The sequence below is a fragment of the Anas acuta genome, chromosome 3 (genome assembly GCF_963932015.1).
Source record: "Anas acuta chromosome 3, bAnaAcu1.1, whole genome shotgun sequence".
NCBI classification, from domain to species: Eukaryota; Metazoa; Chordata; class Aves; order Anseriformes; family Anatidae; genus Anas; species Anas acuta.
The window spans coordinates 35,440,189-35,456,567 of record NC_088981.1 but is presented as its reverse complement, the minus strand read 5'-3'; the positions used below and the strand labels follow the sequence as shown (position 1 = coordinate 35,456,567).

Genomic DNA, 16,379 nt, shown 5'->3' with positions numbered 1-16,379 from the left:
CTAGTACACAAAACATGCTCAGGACTGTCCTCTTTCACTGAGGCTAGCAGACATAGAATGACCCATACATTAATATAAAATTAACTTATCCTCTGAAACAAAGGAGAATATTTTTTAGCACAGGTCAAAACTATGATAAACATCACTCTAATAACGTACCAGACTAGACAGGAGACTACTTAGTTGGAACAACTGATATGGTTTAATTTAGTAGTATAAATACTTTATAGTAAGACTGACCAGGAGAGATGAGTAGGCAGCAGCCTTGCCTGGTAAACCAAGGCGTCTGCATGTACCATTGCCCTGAGGGCTGTGGAAAGGTTGTACTGTGTTTCTTGAGGCTCATCCTTGAGTGCAGCATGTCCTTGCTCAACATAACCCCTTCCTATAATATAACCCCTTCCATTGCAAGACCACATCCCAAAGTTTGCTCTGAAACGACCTAATTCTTAAAGAAAGCCTAGTATCTTTTTGAAAGCCTCCAGAGTTCAGCAAGAGCACTTGACAACCCATACATCTTTAGTAGACCTCTAGTAGATATTAGCTAGACAAAAGGAATAAGGAGAGGACTTCTTAAATAATGTTTTTGTTTGTTTGTTTACTTGTTCTTGGCTATTCCACAGATCTGATTCAGTCAAAAGTTGATTCTTTACCAATGACTATATATGAAGTACAGAGTTGATAAATCTGTTATTTATTTTATTGGAATTTTGAGATCTGGGAATGCTGATAGATTATTTATTTATTTATTTATTTATTTATTCATTTATTTATTTATTTTTCCCCCAGATATAGAAGGTAAAATGAAATTATGGAAGAGGTGGTGATTTATTTTATTTTATTCTGATAATATTTTTTGAAAGTTTACACATTTGTTTCATAAGACAGAAAAACTTTCCACTTCCTAGATATATCCCCCTTTAATTCACTTCAAATCTTCACATTCCTAAACTACACCAGAAATTTCCTAAGTTCCTCAAATCACTACAGAAATTGCAATAACCACTATTTTCATAGACATAGCTGATACTCTAGATCTTTATGAAATAAAAGCATCTGTAAAGATGGAAGATTGTGTTCAATACCATTAGGATAAGATTGATGGAAAACCGTGAAACTGAATGATTTTATCTTATCTAGCCCAACCTTGTAAGCAAGGAGTACCTTGAGTCACTCAAGGGTGCTTTTTAAGTGGTATTTTACTTTTTTTTTTTTCCCAGTATATGTGCACATAACTCAAAGACAAATCTTACTCTGAGAAGTAAGCCTATCACCTATCACCAGGAGATTTCTGCTCCCCCAAGTCCTTCTATCTAGCCATGATTGCTGTTTCCATACTCCTCTGTTTTGTCACATTAAGTAATTCTTTTGGATTTTCCTCTGTAATTAATATCTTAGAGTAATAACCTTCTCCTGTGGTCTATATCTGGCAGGCAGCTAGGTACCACCCAGCCACTTCCTCACTCTCCCCAGGTGGGCTGAGGGAGAGAATTGGAAAGGTAAAAGTGAGAAAACTTATGGGTTGAGATTAGGTAAAGCAGAAGCCACAGGCACAAGCAAAGCCATCAGCAGGCAGGTGTTCAGCCAGGTCCAGGACAGCAGGGCTCAGCAAGTACCATGGTTTCTTGGGAAGACAATGCCATCACTCCAAACATATCTCCCTTCCTTCTCCTTTCCCCCAGGTTTTATTGCTGAGCACTACTCCATGTGGTGTGGGACATCCCTTTGGTCAGTTGAGGCCAGCTGTCTTGGCTGTGTTCCCTCCCAGCTCCTGGTGTACCCCCAGCCTGCCGGCTGGCAGGGCAGCACGAGGAGCAGAGATGTCCTTGGCTCTGTGCAGGCACCGCTGCAACAGCTAAAACATTGGTGTGGTATCACCTCTGGTCTCATCAAAAATCCAAAACACAGCTTCACATGAACCTCTGTGAAGAAAATTATCTCCATCCCAGCCAAAAACATGACACTTTTGAATATGATACTAATTGTAAGTTAGCAGGTTTATTATGGTAGCTGAGTCCTCTTAAACTTGCTTATAAATCTATTGACTTTTGGGGCCATGAAAGCGTCCAAGTAATAAATGGTTCAGAGGAAAGTCCTATCAGGTCCCAAAACTTTAGTAACAGTTTTTCTGTTCTTCCTGACCGCATAAATAACACTGTTAGTGTTATTGACTTATGAAAGGCTCCTGAAAAGTTTTTATCTCTGTCAAAATTCTGATACTGCAATGTGATGGTATTATATTCTCTGGATGCCTCACAGTCTGAAGTGTTTCTGGCTTGATCTTCCTGAAGGGGCCAAAAAAAGAAAAAGGCTAGACATTAAAATTAATCTAAAACTTGAGTTTCAGTAAGAGTATTTTTAACCTCTCTGATCCTCTTCTTTCTTAATTTTAAAAAAGGATGGGAAAGGCGGTTGTCAAAAAATGCTATATATATGGCTGACTCCAATGCTATATACATGTTAATCCCTCAACTACTTGAATCTAAAGGGGGAAGACAATTCAGATAAAATTATGATAGTAAGTTCATTTCAGCCACCAAAAGCATCAGAAGTGTTCTTACACTGATATTCAGAACAAATGCACCAAAAAGTTAAGAGAAGCAGATGGAGTATTAATGGGGGAGAAAATAAGTAGAAATACTGCCAAATGGTTAATTTATTTATTTATTCTCCATAAGCAGTTTCCAAATGTCTCTCACATTTGATTGTCAGGCTTTTGGTTAAATCCAGAAGCATCTGGAAATTGGGGAATTTGAGCATTTTGAGGAGAATTCCTCAAAATCAGGAAAGCCAGCAGAGATCAAAAGGCCTAACCAAGCAACAGTGAAAGCATTTCTCAGCATTGCCATCTAATGCTCTTGCAGTCAGGCTTGCTGAAGAACAAGGGTAAGTTTCACACCTCTGGGAAGTAATCAGAGAGGAAACAGGACTGGACTCTGCTCTGCTATCAAGGTAACTCTTCCTCCCTACAGGCAATTCCCAAAGGGATTGGGGGGTGAAAGGATTTCTCTTCACCCTCAATCCTGTCTGTGTACGTATAGACCTCTCTGTTCTTCATCTCATGAAATATTCTTATTGTCTTCTAACTGAACACTTATTTTGCCAGTAGGAAAATGAGACCCTTATGCAAATTTACCTGAAATATGTATTAATTTCTAGAAGTGCTTAAATGTGTTTAATTGGCACCCTGTGATGAAGTTAATAAGTATGGACTTCCACAAAACTGTGAGTTTGTGAGTTTGGTTACAGAAAGAGAGAGACAGAGGAAATGAACACTAGAATATCTAACAGGGTTCAGGGTTGACTTTTTTTTTTTGGTGTGTGTGTGTGTGTGTGTGTGTATGTGTGAATTTGGGTTCCCTCCTCCAGAAAAGCGGTGTAAAGACTTCCATTTTTTTACTTTGTTCACTGTTTAGACCAAGTGGCTGAGCTTCATCTCATCAGATATTCATATTTTTAGTTATTTTCCTCAGTTGTTGGTGATGTCTGAAATTGCACGAGTTGATAAAGAAGGGTACTGAAAACATGTGAATGACCTGAAGTAGAGATTATTGTTTTACTTTGGGCTGTATAGTGTGACATCATTAAGAAGAACAGTGATAGGGCCATGGCACTGAACAAAGGGCTTTATGCCAGTCTACGGGGAAAGTGAACAAAGACCATGTTCTCTCTGTACATATTTCAGTCTGCTGGCTCCAACATTCAAATGGTTATCAGTAGGCTGAACAAAAAAAAAAAAGTGCAAAAAGGGAAATGTACTTAAAGACTCTGTGAATCACATCCCAGGGGCTGCTAATGATCACCCTTCAGCTGCTAGCACAATGCCTGTAAATGCCTATTTAGAAAAAAGAGCAACATGAATTCTAATGCCAGTGATCAGCACTCTTATGGTTAGTAGTTACATGTGTGGTGTTATTTTGTGAGGTTAAATCATATCTCTTCTTTCCCAACCAAGAGTTTAAAATGATTTTATTTTATTTATTTATTTATTTATTTACTTATTTATTTTCACAGCTCATTAAAGAAATCAGAAGTGGGGAAAATCCACTGTGCTTGATGTGTTGCCACCCTCTGATACTAGGAAAGGTAGCCAACAATTTTTATTTTTATTTTTATTTTTATTTTTTTTATGGGATGAATGTTCTCACAATAAGTAATAAGTAATAGGACTGAGAGCAGAAGCACAGTGTAGGGTTCACTTCAGCCTTTGCTCAGTTTGGGTATATGGTCATAATGATTTCTTACTGCCTTATCTTTTAGTTCAGTAATTGTCTTTCTCAGCTCTGAACACAGTGCAGTGTTAAGTGAGTCAACTCAAAACCATTGCTATTGTCCTTTTCTATGAGGTACTTTGCTGCTGCTTCTTTCTTCTCAATGTTATGCTTTTCCTTCTGTTAATTATGTATTTAACTGCATTTGAATTCATGCCAATCCCATAACACCATCCCTTATCCCCTCAAAATAGCCTTACTGCTATGTTTTAAATTTTTAATTTATCTGTAGGCATATTTTATACTATATGTCTTATCTCTCCCTATTTTCTCTGTACAGTGGAACTCTTTAGAAAGGCCAAACACAGACACAAGGTCTAGGCAGTCCATAAATCCCACTTAATTTCTGGAAAAAAAATAAGAATTTCGGTGCCAACTGGATAATCTCCTATTGTCTCTAGATGACGAAATTAATTTTTATTTTTTTATTTTTTTTTGGCAGGGGGAGCTTTCCTCAGATGTCAGTTATACTTTTTCACAAGTTTTCATTCAGATGTATATTTTTAACCAAATCCATTCATGATTTTTATGGGTATCAAATGAAATACCAAATTTCAACCTGGAGTACAGTTTCTCAAACAATGTCATCTGTATTAGAGCTGGGTAGATCTGTTTCAGTATGTCAGCAAGAATTAGAGCTTTAGATTTATGTTCAACCTCATCACTATGGTTTGCAAGGCTTGGTGTTTCTCATGAAACTGTCTGGGATGGAAGACTCAGAATTACCTAAACCACTTACATTTTTCTAATGACATGACACTGAGGGAGGAAACCTCATTTCCCACACATAAACCCATTAATAAGTCTCTGAAAGGTGAAGGGAGATCTGAGTGGGGCAGTTTAGACTTTCTGTTGCATAGTTCTTGAATAATCCAATGGCAAGTCTAAATATGCCAGTTTTGAGATGTTTATCAATACATTGTTTATTATTTATATATTTTTAAATAAAACACAAGTAAGGAGCTATTTCAGGGGCAGCAGCTAGAAAACTTGAGGGAGTTTACAGTCAGAAATAATTCAGGAAAGGTTATGTTTTGTTTTGTTTGAAACTAAAGACATTTGCAATCCTAAGGTCTCCCACTTCACCAGTTCTGCTCCTCTGTGTACATCCATGTCTCTCTGGTTGTAATAAAACTCTCTAGCCAGACTGCTCCTAAAACCAGGCTTAAAGCCTAGCCTGTTTCCTTCTCCTTGTCTACTAACATTCCTCTGGGACACTCAGATTTCATGGCTGGGCATCCTAGTGAGGTAGATCACAGGTGAGGATAACTTCCATACCAAGTCTGTCTTTTAGAGAAAGCCTATCTCCATTAATACTATTATCTCACCTACTATATGCAATTGACAGATGTCCCATCTTTATAACACACTCCTACACCTCAGTTTGTCCTCAGTCACACTATGACTTCATTCCGGTTCTTAACCAGAAAAGGACCTGGAAGACACACTGGAAGACAGTGGCAGGTCAAATGCCATGCTCCTCAGTGCCAATAAAATAAAATAAAATAAAATAAAATATAAAAAATATAAAATAAAATAAAATAAAATAAAATAAAATAAAATAAAATAAAATAAAATAAAATAAAATAAAATAAAATAAAATAAAATAAAATAAAATAAAATAAAATAAAATAATCCACACTATTCCCTTCTGAGTTTAATTCACTCTCTTTTCACCTGAGGAAAAAATTGGGGTCTGCCTACTCTCACTGCGCCAAGTAGTTAGGCAGCAAGCTCTGCAGTGTCCTACCAAAACACCTGCCTTAGGAGGTAGAAGATCAGGCAATGGGAAAACTCTTCCCTGCTAATAAGCTTTAACATGCTACTGCAGATTTCAGATACATTAAAGGGGTGTTTTTCAGGATAAAATCATTCCCAGGACACTTCCGTGCAGCTGCTGTTCTGACAACTGTGATTGACAGAAACAGGCTGGGAAACACGCTTAGAGCTCAAAAGAAAGGCTGAGGGAGGCAAAGAGAGTGGCAAGATGGGAGTGGGGGAAGGACCTGTGTTGAACAAGAATCAGTGAGGAGGCTTTTCTCTATTTCTGATATTTTTAAACATGAACAATCCCCACACACATGCTAAAGACCCCTTAACCCTTTTTGATCTTATTCCTCGTTGCAACAAATACACATGTAACAACTACTGGACAGGACTGTGTCCACCATGCTTTTCACTATGACAAAACTCACTTTTTTCTTATTAATGTAGAAATTCAAGTTTTGTTTATTTGTTTTTCTCCTGTCCTTCCCCATTTGTTCATACCATGATCTCTTGGTTAAATAAGTGCTTTTTATTGTGAGCTTTGATAGACTATGATACCTTGCTGCTAAACAGACTGATGAGGATTTTAAGAGCAAATCACAAGCTGTTTTTGCGTTACTAGTGATACTGTCACACAAAAAGAATTCTCCCTGATCGTGACTGTCAACAGATAAACGTGCACATTTGTCTTTCTACTTAAGGGATTCTTTTGTGGCACTAAGAAATCAGTGAAAATACCTGACTGATAAGAGAGGCGCCAAACTTACAGTTGGAAGTCAATGAGGATGTTGTTTTCATTTCTTTGCAATCACAAATTTCCTTATCAGAAAATGCAAATATCTCATCGGTATTTTGATAAATCTGATACATTAATTTGTGGGAAGAAGCTTTTCTAAGCCTGCTGAAACCAATGGAAGGTGTTCCATTGATGTAGAAAAGTTGTGAAGCAAGTTGTCAGTGTGTTTTGAATGGAATCCAGGGTGGGTATATACTCTCCTTCTCAAATACATGTTATTTTCTTCCAAATTAGAAAGATCACTGTTCTCCAAAAAATGCATTTCCCATATTTGGAGTGGCATCTTTCATATTCTTCAACTTCTGGGTCCATAGAAGTTCTGGATATCTTCTAAGACTGTGGCATAACAGCAGTCTGCTGTTTGCAGAATACTGCATTGCCCAGTAGGGTCTCCTTGTTCTTAGTGCATTATTTTCACAGCCTTCTCTGGGAAGTCAGAGGTCTAGATTAGTATCCAGTTCTGAGGACATGTGACATTTATTCACCCTGTGTCACTTTGTATTACGGTAGGCTGTGATAAGCTAAATACAAAGTCCTTTTCCTAGGGTTTGGTTGCATCCCACTCAGAATCCAAGAGTATGAAATCAAAGAGAAGCTTTATTGGCTCTTAATATAAATAGCTTATACAGATCACAGAGTCCTACTTTGCTGTATAGGATTGCCAGAGTAGTATAGCTATGGAATTTTAATGCTTGAACTGTGCAGAACACAAAGGTGAGAAGCTAGATTATCAGAGGTCATTCATAATCTGTTATTAAGACATTAAAGGTTTCCTCCAAATAATATCATCATCAGTCATTTTATTCATAGATAATTTCTGAATGATGTTTGCTGTAAATTTAGACTTTTAAAAATTAATTCAAGTGACATTTAGCCCGATGAAGTGGGTGGCAGAATTTTGTGTTTTAGCATGACATAAACAGTGCCTCCTGTTGCATCCTTACTTACAGTGCCTAAAATTCATCGTTGTCACATTCTTGACAAAATCCTGATGGTCTTACAAGATGTTGGCTCCCCAGAACATTTCTTTGACAAATTTTGAGGAACAACTTTCAGCTTCTGTTTTATCTTAGTTCTGTTCCGGTATTTGTAATGCTTTATTTGTGCAAATGATCACCTCGTTTCCTCTTCTGACCACCCAAAACAGGAGGATGACAAGAGCAAGAGTTATTCAGCTTTTATTGACATTGTGGAAACTTTCATTATGAGTAGAAAAACTGTAACCAGTTGCTGCAAATAACTGGGCTGTCACGCAGTATTGGTGAATGAATTATGGATGTAGGTGTCTTTTTACTTTTGTCATCTCCTCACTCCACCCCCACCCCCACCTCTTTTGGGCTCACCCTATTCCCAATGAAAATTGTGCTATGTGGATGTTTAGACTGCTATGTAGCAACATAATGATTAGATTTTGTGGTTCGGGAAAAATATTTTCCTGGACTTTTTGACACCATAAACATTTTGGAGATGCATTCTGATTATCTATTAATGACAGGGCGCCTGAGGAAGATATAATTTGAGGCACTATATAGAATTCTTGAAAAAAATAATAAAAAAATCCTTGCAATCAGAGGAAAGAAAATCAACCCTCCATAATATGCAGTGGTGCTTTTGTGGCTAATATGGCAGTGTCTGCACTATGGAAAAATCTCTCTATATCCTCCAATCCTACTCTTCAGTTATCCGAGGCAGGAAATCTCTGAGTGAACTGTGGTTTCCTTACTGTGTGCTTACTCAGTTTATCTTCCAAAGGATGATGTGCTCACCTGAGGACCAGGTGCTTTGTAGATACATTTCACATTTGTTTTGATAAAACTTACATTTAACAATAATCTGTACCAAGACTGGTCTTCCATAATAACTACTAGAGGTTGTGTTTAACTCACTGGTGGCAGAATGGTTCACTTACCTAAGGTCTTCTGGCTTTGTTGCTAAACTAACTCAAAAGACAGTTTATGGTCAGTGATGTTCTCCTTGGTGAATGTAAGGGTATTTCAACTGTATTCTCAAATGCTTTTACAAATATCTGTGATACAGGTGTTTGACAGATCTATTATAGTTTTAAATTTAAGTAGAAGTCTGTTATGCAATATGCTCTTGACCTCAGAAGCTTGTATTTCTTTTTTTTTTCAAGTTCACATTTACACCATAACTTATTTTCTTACCTGAAATTTCCTTAATTTTTAATTCATGTGATAATACACCTTAGAACTTTAGTTAACATGTTGCAAATCTTCAATTGCTCTACTAATTGTTGTGAGGTTGATATGGACTTATATCTTTAAATAAATCATTACAAACCCTTTCTGAAATTCACAGCACATTAAAGCCTACATTAACTAGTTAACTACATTAACTAATAATTAACTAGGGTCTCATGTCAGTGTGATTTAATTATGATGAAAATTCCTAGCATGTTAACTAGCATTTTAACATCAAAGCTAACATAGGGAAGTATTGCTATAATTATTGGTAGGTACCCTGAAATTATTGGTAAGTTTTTCCTGAAAAACTTGTTAAACGTCTGTAAGTCCGGTAAGCACTGGTAACACCGATAACACCGTTAACACCAATAACTAAGGATGCAATATGACTGAGAGGTCTGAAAAACACTCAGAATTAGGACATATGAACTATACAGCAGAATTATCTTCCTTGTGTGTATTATATACTTTTTTTGTTGTTGCCGTTGTTAAATCAAATCACCATAATTTCAATCTACAAGCTAGATTTGCAAAGAAAATAGGTGCACTCCTCTTGTGTTGCTTGAATTCAGTATCATAATCCTTAAGAATTCAGACAGCACACACACACACACACACACACACACACACACACAAAGAAAAACAATGTAGCTACAAAAGAAAAATTGCTGTGATGTTTATGAATTAGAAGTGCTTTGTGCTTCACACAGCCCAAAAAATGGAATGAGAAGCACTCAGTTTAGAGATGATTTCATGTTTTCACAATTTTTGTCTATGCTATTGTTTCAATACAACCCATATTTTCTCTGTTCTGTTCATTCTTGGATGTGAAACAATAACATTATGTCACAAAAAAATAATTTTAATAAATGCTGCTTGACTTACCAAATCTCCCCAGACACATTAATGGATTTATCATTTAACATTTCTCAAATAAAATCTAAGAAAAAATAAACCAAAAATTTTTCATTCCTTGAACACGAAGTTAAAATAACCATGGCTTGTGGTATATTGTTTTCAGTTTATTATGAGTTACCTCTTGAAGTCAACTTTTCCTATGCAGTCAGTATGCTAGTGCTCAGCAGTCATCTACAGAACTGCTGTTTGATTTTACGTCAAGGTTTGTTGTAGTTATTCTTTCTTGTCTTTCCATAGCCTCAGTGAAGCACTTTTTCCTTTTTTTTTTTTTTTTCCTTTCTTAGCAATTCAAAAGATTCTCATCCATTTTTACAAGGCAGCAAAGGTGAAAGCATCTCTGTAATGAAAATGTGTATGAGGAGAGCAGATCAATTTGCAGTGTCACAACATTATGACACTCGCATCACAACACAAAGCACAAAGGCTGTGCTCCCAGGCAAGGAGCATGCCACACAATCACTCTAGGCAGGGTGTCAGAGCTGTTCCTGATCTCACTTGTCCCCTGCTGAAAGGGAGATAAAAACCTTCTATCCTTATTATCCAGCACTATTAGAATACAGCAAAGCAAAAAGCAAGGGGGAACGGACAAGGTTATCTTTAGGCTTTTGAGGAGAATTAACTGTGTCACTGACCATTTTCTACTTTTAGTTAAGGGCTCCAAAGAAGTGCTCTTTTTGCAGCTTAACATTCATGATGCAGTTTATTCTGTCAGTAGTAGCTATTGACAGCTGATGATAGGGTCAAATCTACTTTCAGCAGATCAGGATCCAAATTTGGTCGAGCAAACCAGGCAGTGACAGCTGTGTAGCAGACCTCTGCAAGGAGCACAACCCTGTGAGCTGCTAGGCAGCGTGCACCAAGCCCCAAGGTGTGCTGCAGCATTTAGAACAACCTCTGTGTTGTGATTCATGGGTTAACCACTGAGTTTCATCCAGCCATGTGTTGCTCTACTACAAGCCAGAGGAACTGCTAACTTCAAAATACTTGAAGTAGCAGGTGGAGAACAGATGTGAGCTCCTTTCTTGTCCCCAAAGTTGCTTCTTTTTTATTCATAGCAAACATGCAGCCTGATGTCTCTCTAGGACAGCCCCATTTTCCTGCTAACACCACTCTAGGTGTGTGAGCAATGCTTACCAGGGTAGCACTGCAAAACAGGCTGATCTGCAGTGGGAGTGACAGCCACAGGCTGCAGAGATGTGTGAATTACCTAGTGATCGTGAAGCAAAACTGTACCCTGGCCATTATCTCTGTCTCAGTAGTGACTACCGGTGGTCACCCGGGCAGGGAATTTGCCAGCCTGGCTGTCCAGCACAGTCATGCTCATGCTTCCACCCTAGATGGCCCCATACTTCAAACTTGCTACTGTAGGGAGCAAGGATGGAGTGAAGAGAGAGAAAGTAAAAGTGGTGTAGATCTTTCAGTGTTATAAATCAGCCCCATTACACTGAGCTCTGTGGGACTGGCCAGCCCTGTTTACAGGCAGCATGTAGTCCTTCCACAAACAGCACTGTTGGCATTGTAAAGCTCCTGGGAGTAACAAAATGAGGGGGAAGCCTTAGCATTCACCTTGATTTCATGTCACAGAAAAATTTCTAGTCCTTTATAAAGGGTGGCTAGTGTGCTATTGCTTGTTCAGATGTGTGAAGTAGAAAGAGACAACAAGGTACTTGCTTGTTTTGATCAGAGGAAAAATAAAAATCCCTTCTAGTAGAAACATATTGAAACCCTGCAGCCATCACATAAAACATATCTATAGAAACCTAATTCTTGTTAATCCCAGTTGTTTCCTAGTTGTTGATTAGAAAACTAGTTTAGGGCTATTGAAACTCTTCCCATTAAGTGACTCCATAGACCCAAGCAACATCCAACTTTGTCCAGCTTAGAGAAGGGCTAGTCTGAACACCTACGGTCCATCAACTTCCACTCTAAAGGTGGATCAATCAGCTTCTCCCTCATTAGAGATGGTGTTAGTGGTTGAGCTAAGCTGGCTAGTTGTGGGTGTCAGATATAATTTGTTGTTCAGAGACAGATCTCAACAGCATTTTTTCTCTAGGTTATGTTATAAATACCTACAGACCTCAGTAACCCCTTGATCAGTACAGCTGCTTACCTTCTTCAAAACAGGTAAGGGTTAAGTGCTGTGATCAAGCCCTCTGTCAGAAACTGAGACTCATTAGCAGGAAAGCACAATTCTAAATAGTTTGCAGTACTGTGTGTTTGTGCAGGAAATGAAAGAGCCTGTCTGCTGTTTTGAAAACTGAGGGGATAGTTCCTCTCGCAGTCATTAAACCTCAGTAAGGATATTTTTAAAATAATCAATTGTTCTAGTCTGAGTGAAGCAAAATGTCTTGTTGACTTTGTATTATAAGAGTGCGTTTGAGATTCACCTGATCCTTTTAGACATTTGGGCTGATTTGATTTAACAGAGTATCTTTAATATCTTGCTATGAGAAAAGAGAGAAGTGGGATGTGGCTGAGTTACACCATGTGCCAGGATGCTGAGGCTCAGCAAAGATAAGATAACCTCACAAATAAACAACAGATGGCCACTGGCCTAATGCTTTGCTTTGGGTGAACACGACAGGGATTTATTCTTTCAACCTGGAGAAGAAGCCTCAGGAAGGCTGAAACTGCAGAAATGTATGACATGCGGGCGGACACAGTTTGTTATGGGGATTTGGTCTGAGCAGATGGTATTAGAATAGAGAGCTATTATTAGGCATCTGCTTCCCATCTCAGTTATACGATGTGTAAGGTTTAGATTAAATTCCCCAAGGAATGCCTGGATCACTTACTAATTTGTACATGCACATCTCTGTGTGTCTTACTTTGAATTCAGATGATGGGCTACATCCTGAACTAGGTTATAGAGACATACATTTGTAGTAACTTCACAGATTTAATAAAGCAATGACAATGTAACTGGAGGCAGCATCTGTGTTCTCACTGCACAGAGAACTTCTCGGTGATCTTCTCAGTGATAAAATATTAGCTAAGGACTGATACCTGAAACAGGCAGAAACTCTGTGTTGTCTGGATAAACATGAGTGGAATCATACACTGTGATGGCAATAAGGTGTAAATGTTCTCTAAGATCTGCAGTTAGGTATAAGCAACATGGATCAGGATTTGTTTCTGCTTTATCTCTGTTTTGCTTAGTAATTAAGCATACCACAGGATCAGTGCTATGGATATCTTCATGTCAGCCCATACTGGACTTAAGGCAGGAGCAATCCCAGGCCCTCTGGGGAGGTTTTCAAAGCACCTGTAGTGACGAAAATGTCATGTCTTGCAGCAAACTAAACTCTTAAGGCACTGGTGGGGCAATGATCTGGCTGTGTTCACTTTTTTTTTCTTTTTTCTTTTTTTTTCTTTTTTTCCCTCAATCTCTTCTTTTCTATTATTAAGTGACAAGTATGTTGTGCAGAAAGGTGTTGCTGCAGGTGTATTGCAGGGGTAGCTGAGGCTGGTATAGTATCTGCTTAATTCCAGTGGAGGGGAGTGCAAGAGTCTGAACTTCAGCATCAGCAAAATGACACAGCCTCTGTATAAATATGTATAACAAAATTCTGATCAGATCAAAGAAAATAATGTAGCTGCTAAGTTGTACTCTAAAGCACTTTCAGGCTAGCATAAATTGCTCTATTAATAAATAAACATAAAGATGTAACAAGCAGTTCTCCCTTCTTATGCAGAGAATCTAAGGAGTAAAACTTAACCACTGAGGTCATTCTTCAGTCTTTGAATTTCCACCACCTTCTGCAAAGTAAAAAGTACATTAATTTGATGTTATTGTCAGATTCAAGCTACTGTGTTTAGAAATGGGTGTATATTACCAGTTATTAGTGCTTAAGTATGAGCAAACTAACATCTGATCTAGCTAGAGTGAGAGAGAAGGTGTCAACTGATGTCCATTAATTTTTTTGAGACCTACAGCAACATAAAAATCCAAATAACTCTTTTACCATTCTGACAATTTTCCCAGCTACTACAGACAATGTTTATGGGGTAGAGGGAAAATGGGATACTTCTCATCCATCCTTTCTATAACTATAAATCATTGGCTTAATTAAACCCAGTTCATACGATTGCATGAGAGCAGCCATACCTCTCTCAGCAGTAGTGTGCTTACAGTCTTATTTAATTGCATTATACTTCATTTTTTGCAGAGTACTGAGCCGATCTCTCAAAAGGTTACAAGGCAGATAAGGCATGATTAGCAACAAAGTAAGTTTTCAGAGGAAAGCTTTCTAAGGACAGAACGGAAAGGGATGGGTGGAGGCTAAGATCCCAGTAAGCCTTTGCAGGTGAGAAAGGAAGATAAAGGGGTGGGGGGGTACTAGTCAACCTATTTCAGTCCTGTAAAAAATCATCGTCAAAGACCATTCTACTGATTGAAAAAAAAATAACATTGTGGATTGTTAAGTTTTACATTTTCATTTTCAGTACTGAAAATCATTCTAAGTGGAGAGAGAAAAAAATAAATACCAAAATGAGAATAGAGAATAAACTCCCTTTCATGAAAAGAGATGTAATGAGCAGAGAAAATTGCCTCTTTTCATTACAGCCTTAAGCTTGACCTCATGCTCTGTCTCACAAGCTGTATTTTTCATTATTATCCTCAGAAATATTTTATATTCCATGTGCTTTTTCTTCCTATTGAAGAAATTCAGACAACGATGGTGATGAGGATCTCTATTTTATGGGAGCTAACCTGTGTCAGTTGTTCATCCACTCAAGGCCCCAAAGTGTTTCTCTCTTAGCATTTGTAATAAATTAACACTTCTCACCTTCAGCTGATGATATTTCAGATTGGGTAAACTGTATCTATCATTGTTAAAGAGGAGAAGTGATCCCCAGATTTCTTTCATCTAAAAGAAAAAATTAAAAAAAAAAAAAGGAAAAAAAAGGGGGGGGGAATTTTTATAGATAGTTAAAGCAAGTAGGAGTCTACCCTAGCATAAATTGCAGATGGCGTAAAATGCAAATGTCAATCTTCTATTAATCACCAGCAGCAATTGTTTCATGTTCAACTTAAAACTTGGCAAGAACATTGCATCTAGTTCTCTCAGTATTTTATTGAGAAGCTAGATTATAGGAAAGAGAGGCAAAAAGTATTTATTCCTCCTTTAGAAAGTAAGGTACAATCAATGCTGAGTGCAGCATTAGACCTGACTGAAAACAGAAGCTTTTGAAGAATAAAAATCCTTGATGTAGCTAAAATATCCAGCTAAGGAAATCTACAGTGTGAAAATGTCAAGAAATAGGCAATGAAATGATTGTGAACCTGCATGAAATAAAACAGAGGTAACACAGTCAATATATATATATATATTAATTATTCCACCCTTTTTCTTTAGCAATGGGATTTAGTCCCGCTATCCATTAGTCTTCACCAATATGCATTACTTAGAGAACCCAAATCCAAATTGCTTATCATCTGAAGCCTGCAGGATTAATTTTCTAGGTTATGTGTTTTTTTTTGTTTGTTTGGTTTGTTTGCTTTCTTGTTTATTTTTATTTATTCTGTGTGTATATGTCCTGTATTCCCGAGTGTATTTCTGTGCATTTGGCATTATATTACTGGCTCATCTCCTCATCTTTCATATCCTTTCTTGCATCTATTTTCTTCACTATTTTCTTCCCATTCTCCTCACATAAGACTTTCCAGGTTCTTAACCATCCAGCCTGGTTTTATCTAGAGTTTTGCTTAGTCCTAAATTTGTCTTTTAATTTGGATATGTGTGTTCACAATATTTCATTATTCCAGATTAAATAGTTATAATTGCATGAATAAAAACCAAGTTCATAATTGGATAGAAATTGTATTGAAAGTATTTTCTTTCTTTTGAACCACTGCAATTTTATTTTCTTTTGTCAGAAAAAGCAGACTCAAAAAGTAATCATTTTTGGAGAATGAAGTGACTGCTTTTCCATCCACTTTTTTGCTGGAAAATTACTGATAACTCAATGTAAAGGAACAAAAAAAAAAAAAAAAAATAGTTTCTAGATCTACCTTTTTTCTTCCCAAAAGCTGGAAGTTGTACTCATTTACTGTGTAACCAGCATACTCAACATTAATTCTGTTAGTTTGTGCCATTTGGGAATCTGAAAAAAATATGTCACAGACCAACCTTCTTTTGTGATGCTGATCCTGTACAGGTGTGTATTCCTTAACTATGGTTTCTCAAATCTCTTTGAAGATGGGCAGATCACTTTCATAGAAGTTGACTAAGTAATGGATTTAAGATACTCCTAAGAAATACAGTTTAGTGAAGCTGACACATTTTCAAAGTTGGTTGACAACCTACATCCTTAACAGAAGTTGACTAGGCACAGCTTCTGCTCTTCCAAGTCTTTTCATGTAGTCTTTAAAAAGCAAAATCAGTTCCCCTTCTCTTGCATCCGTCAGGATCATATATT

General features: G+C 37.4%; 1 protein-coding gene across 6 annotated transcripts in view; it reads left to right on the top strand.

Moving 5' to 3' along the window:
* The window catches only part of LRFN2 (leucine rich repeat and fibronectin type III domain containing 2), a 226,201-nt gene that overhangs the window by 110,954 nt on the left and 98,868 nt on the right, over positions 1–16,379 (top strand). The window contains exon 3 of one of the 6 annotated variants that reach the window (XR_011094736.1): positions 1,683–2,340. The exons of the other annotated variants lie outside the window; for them this stretch is intronic. The gene's annotated coding sequence lies outside the window, so the exon portion shown is untranslated. Of the gene's footprint in view, positions 1–1,682; positions 2,341–16,379 lie in introns of those variants that run through there. 6 annotated transcript variants of the gene reach the window in all.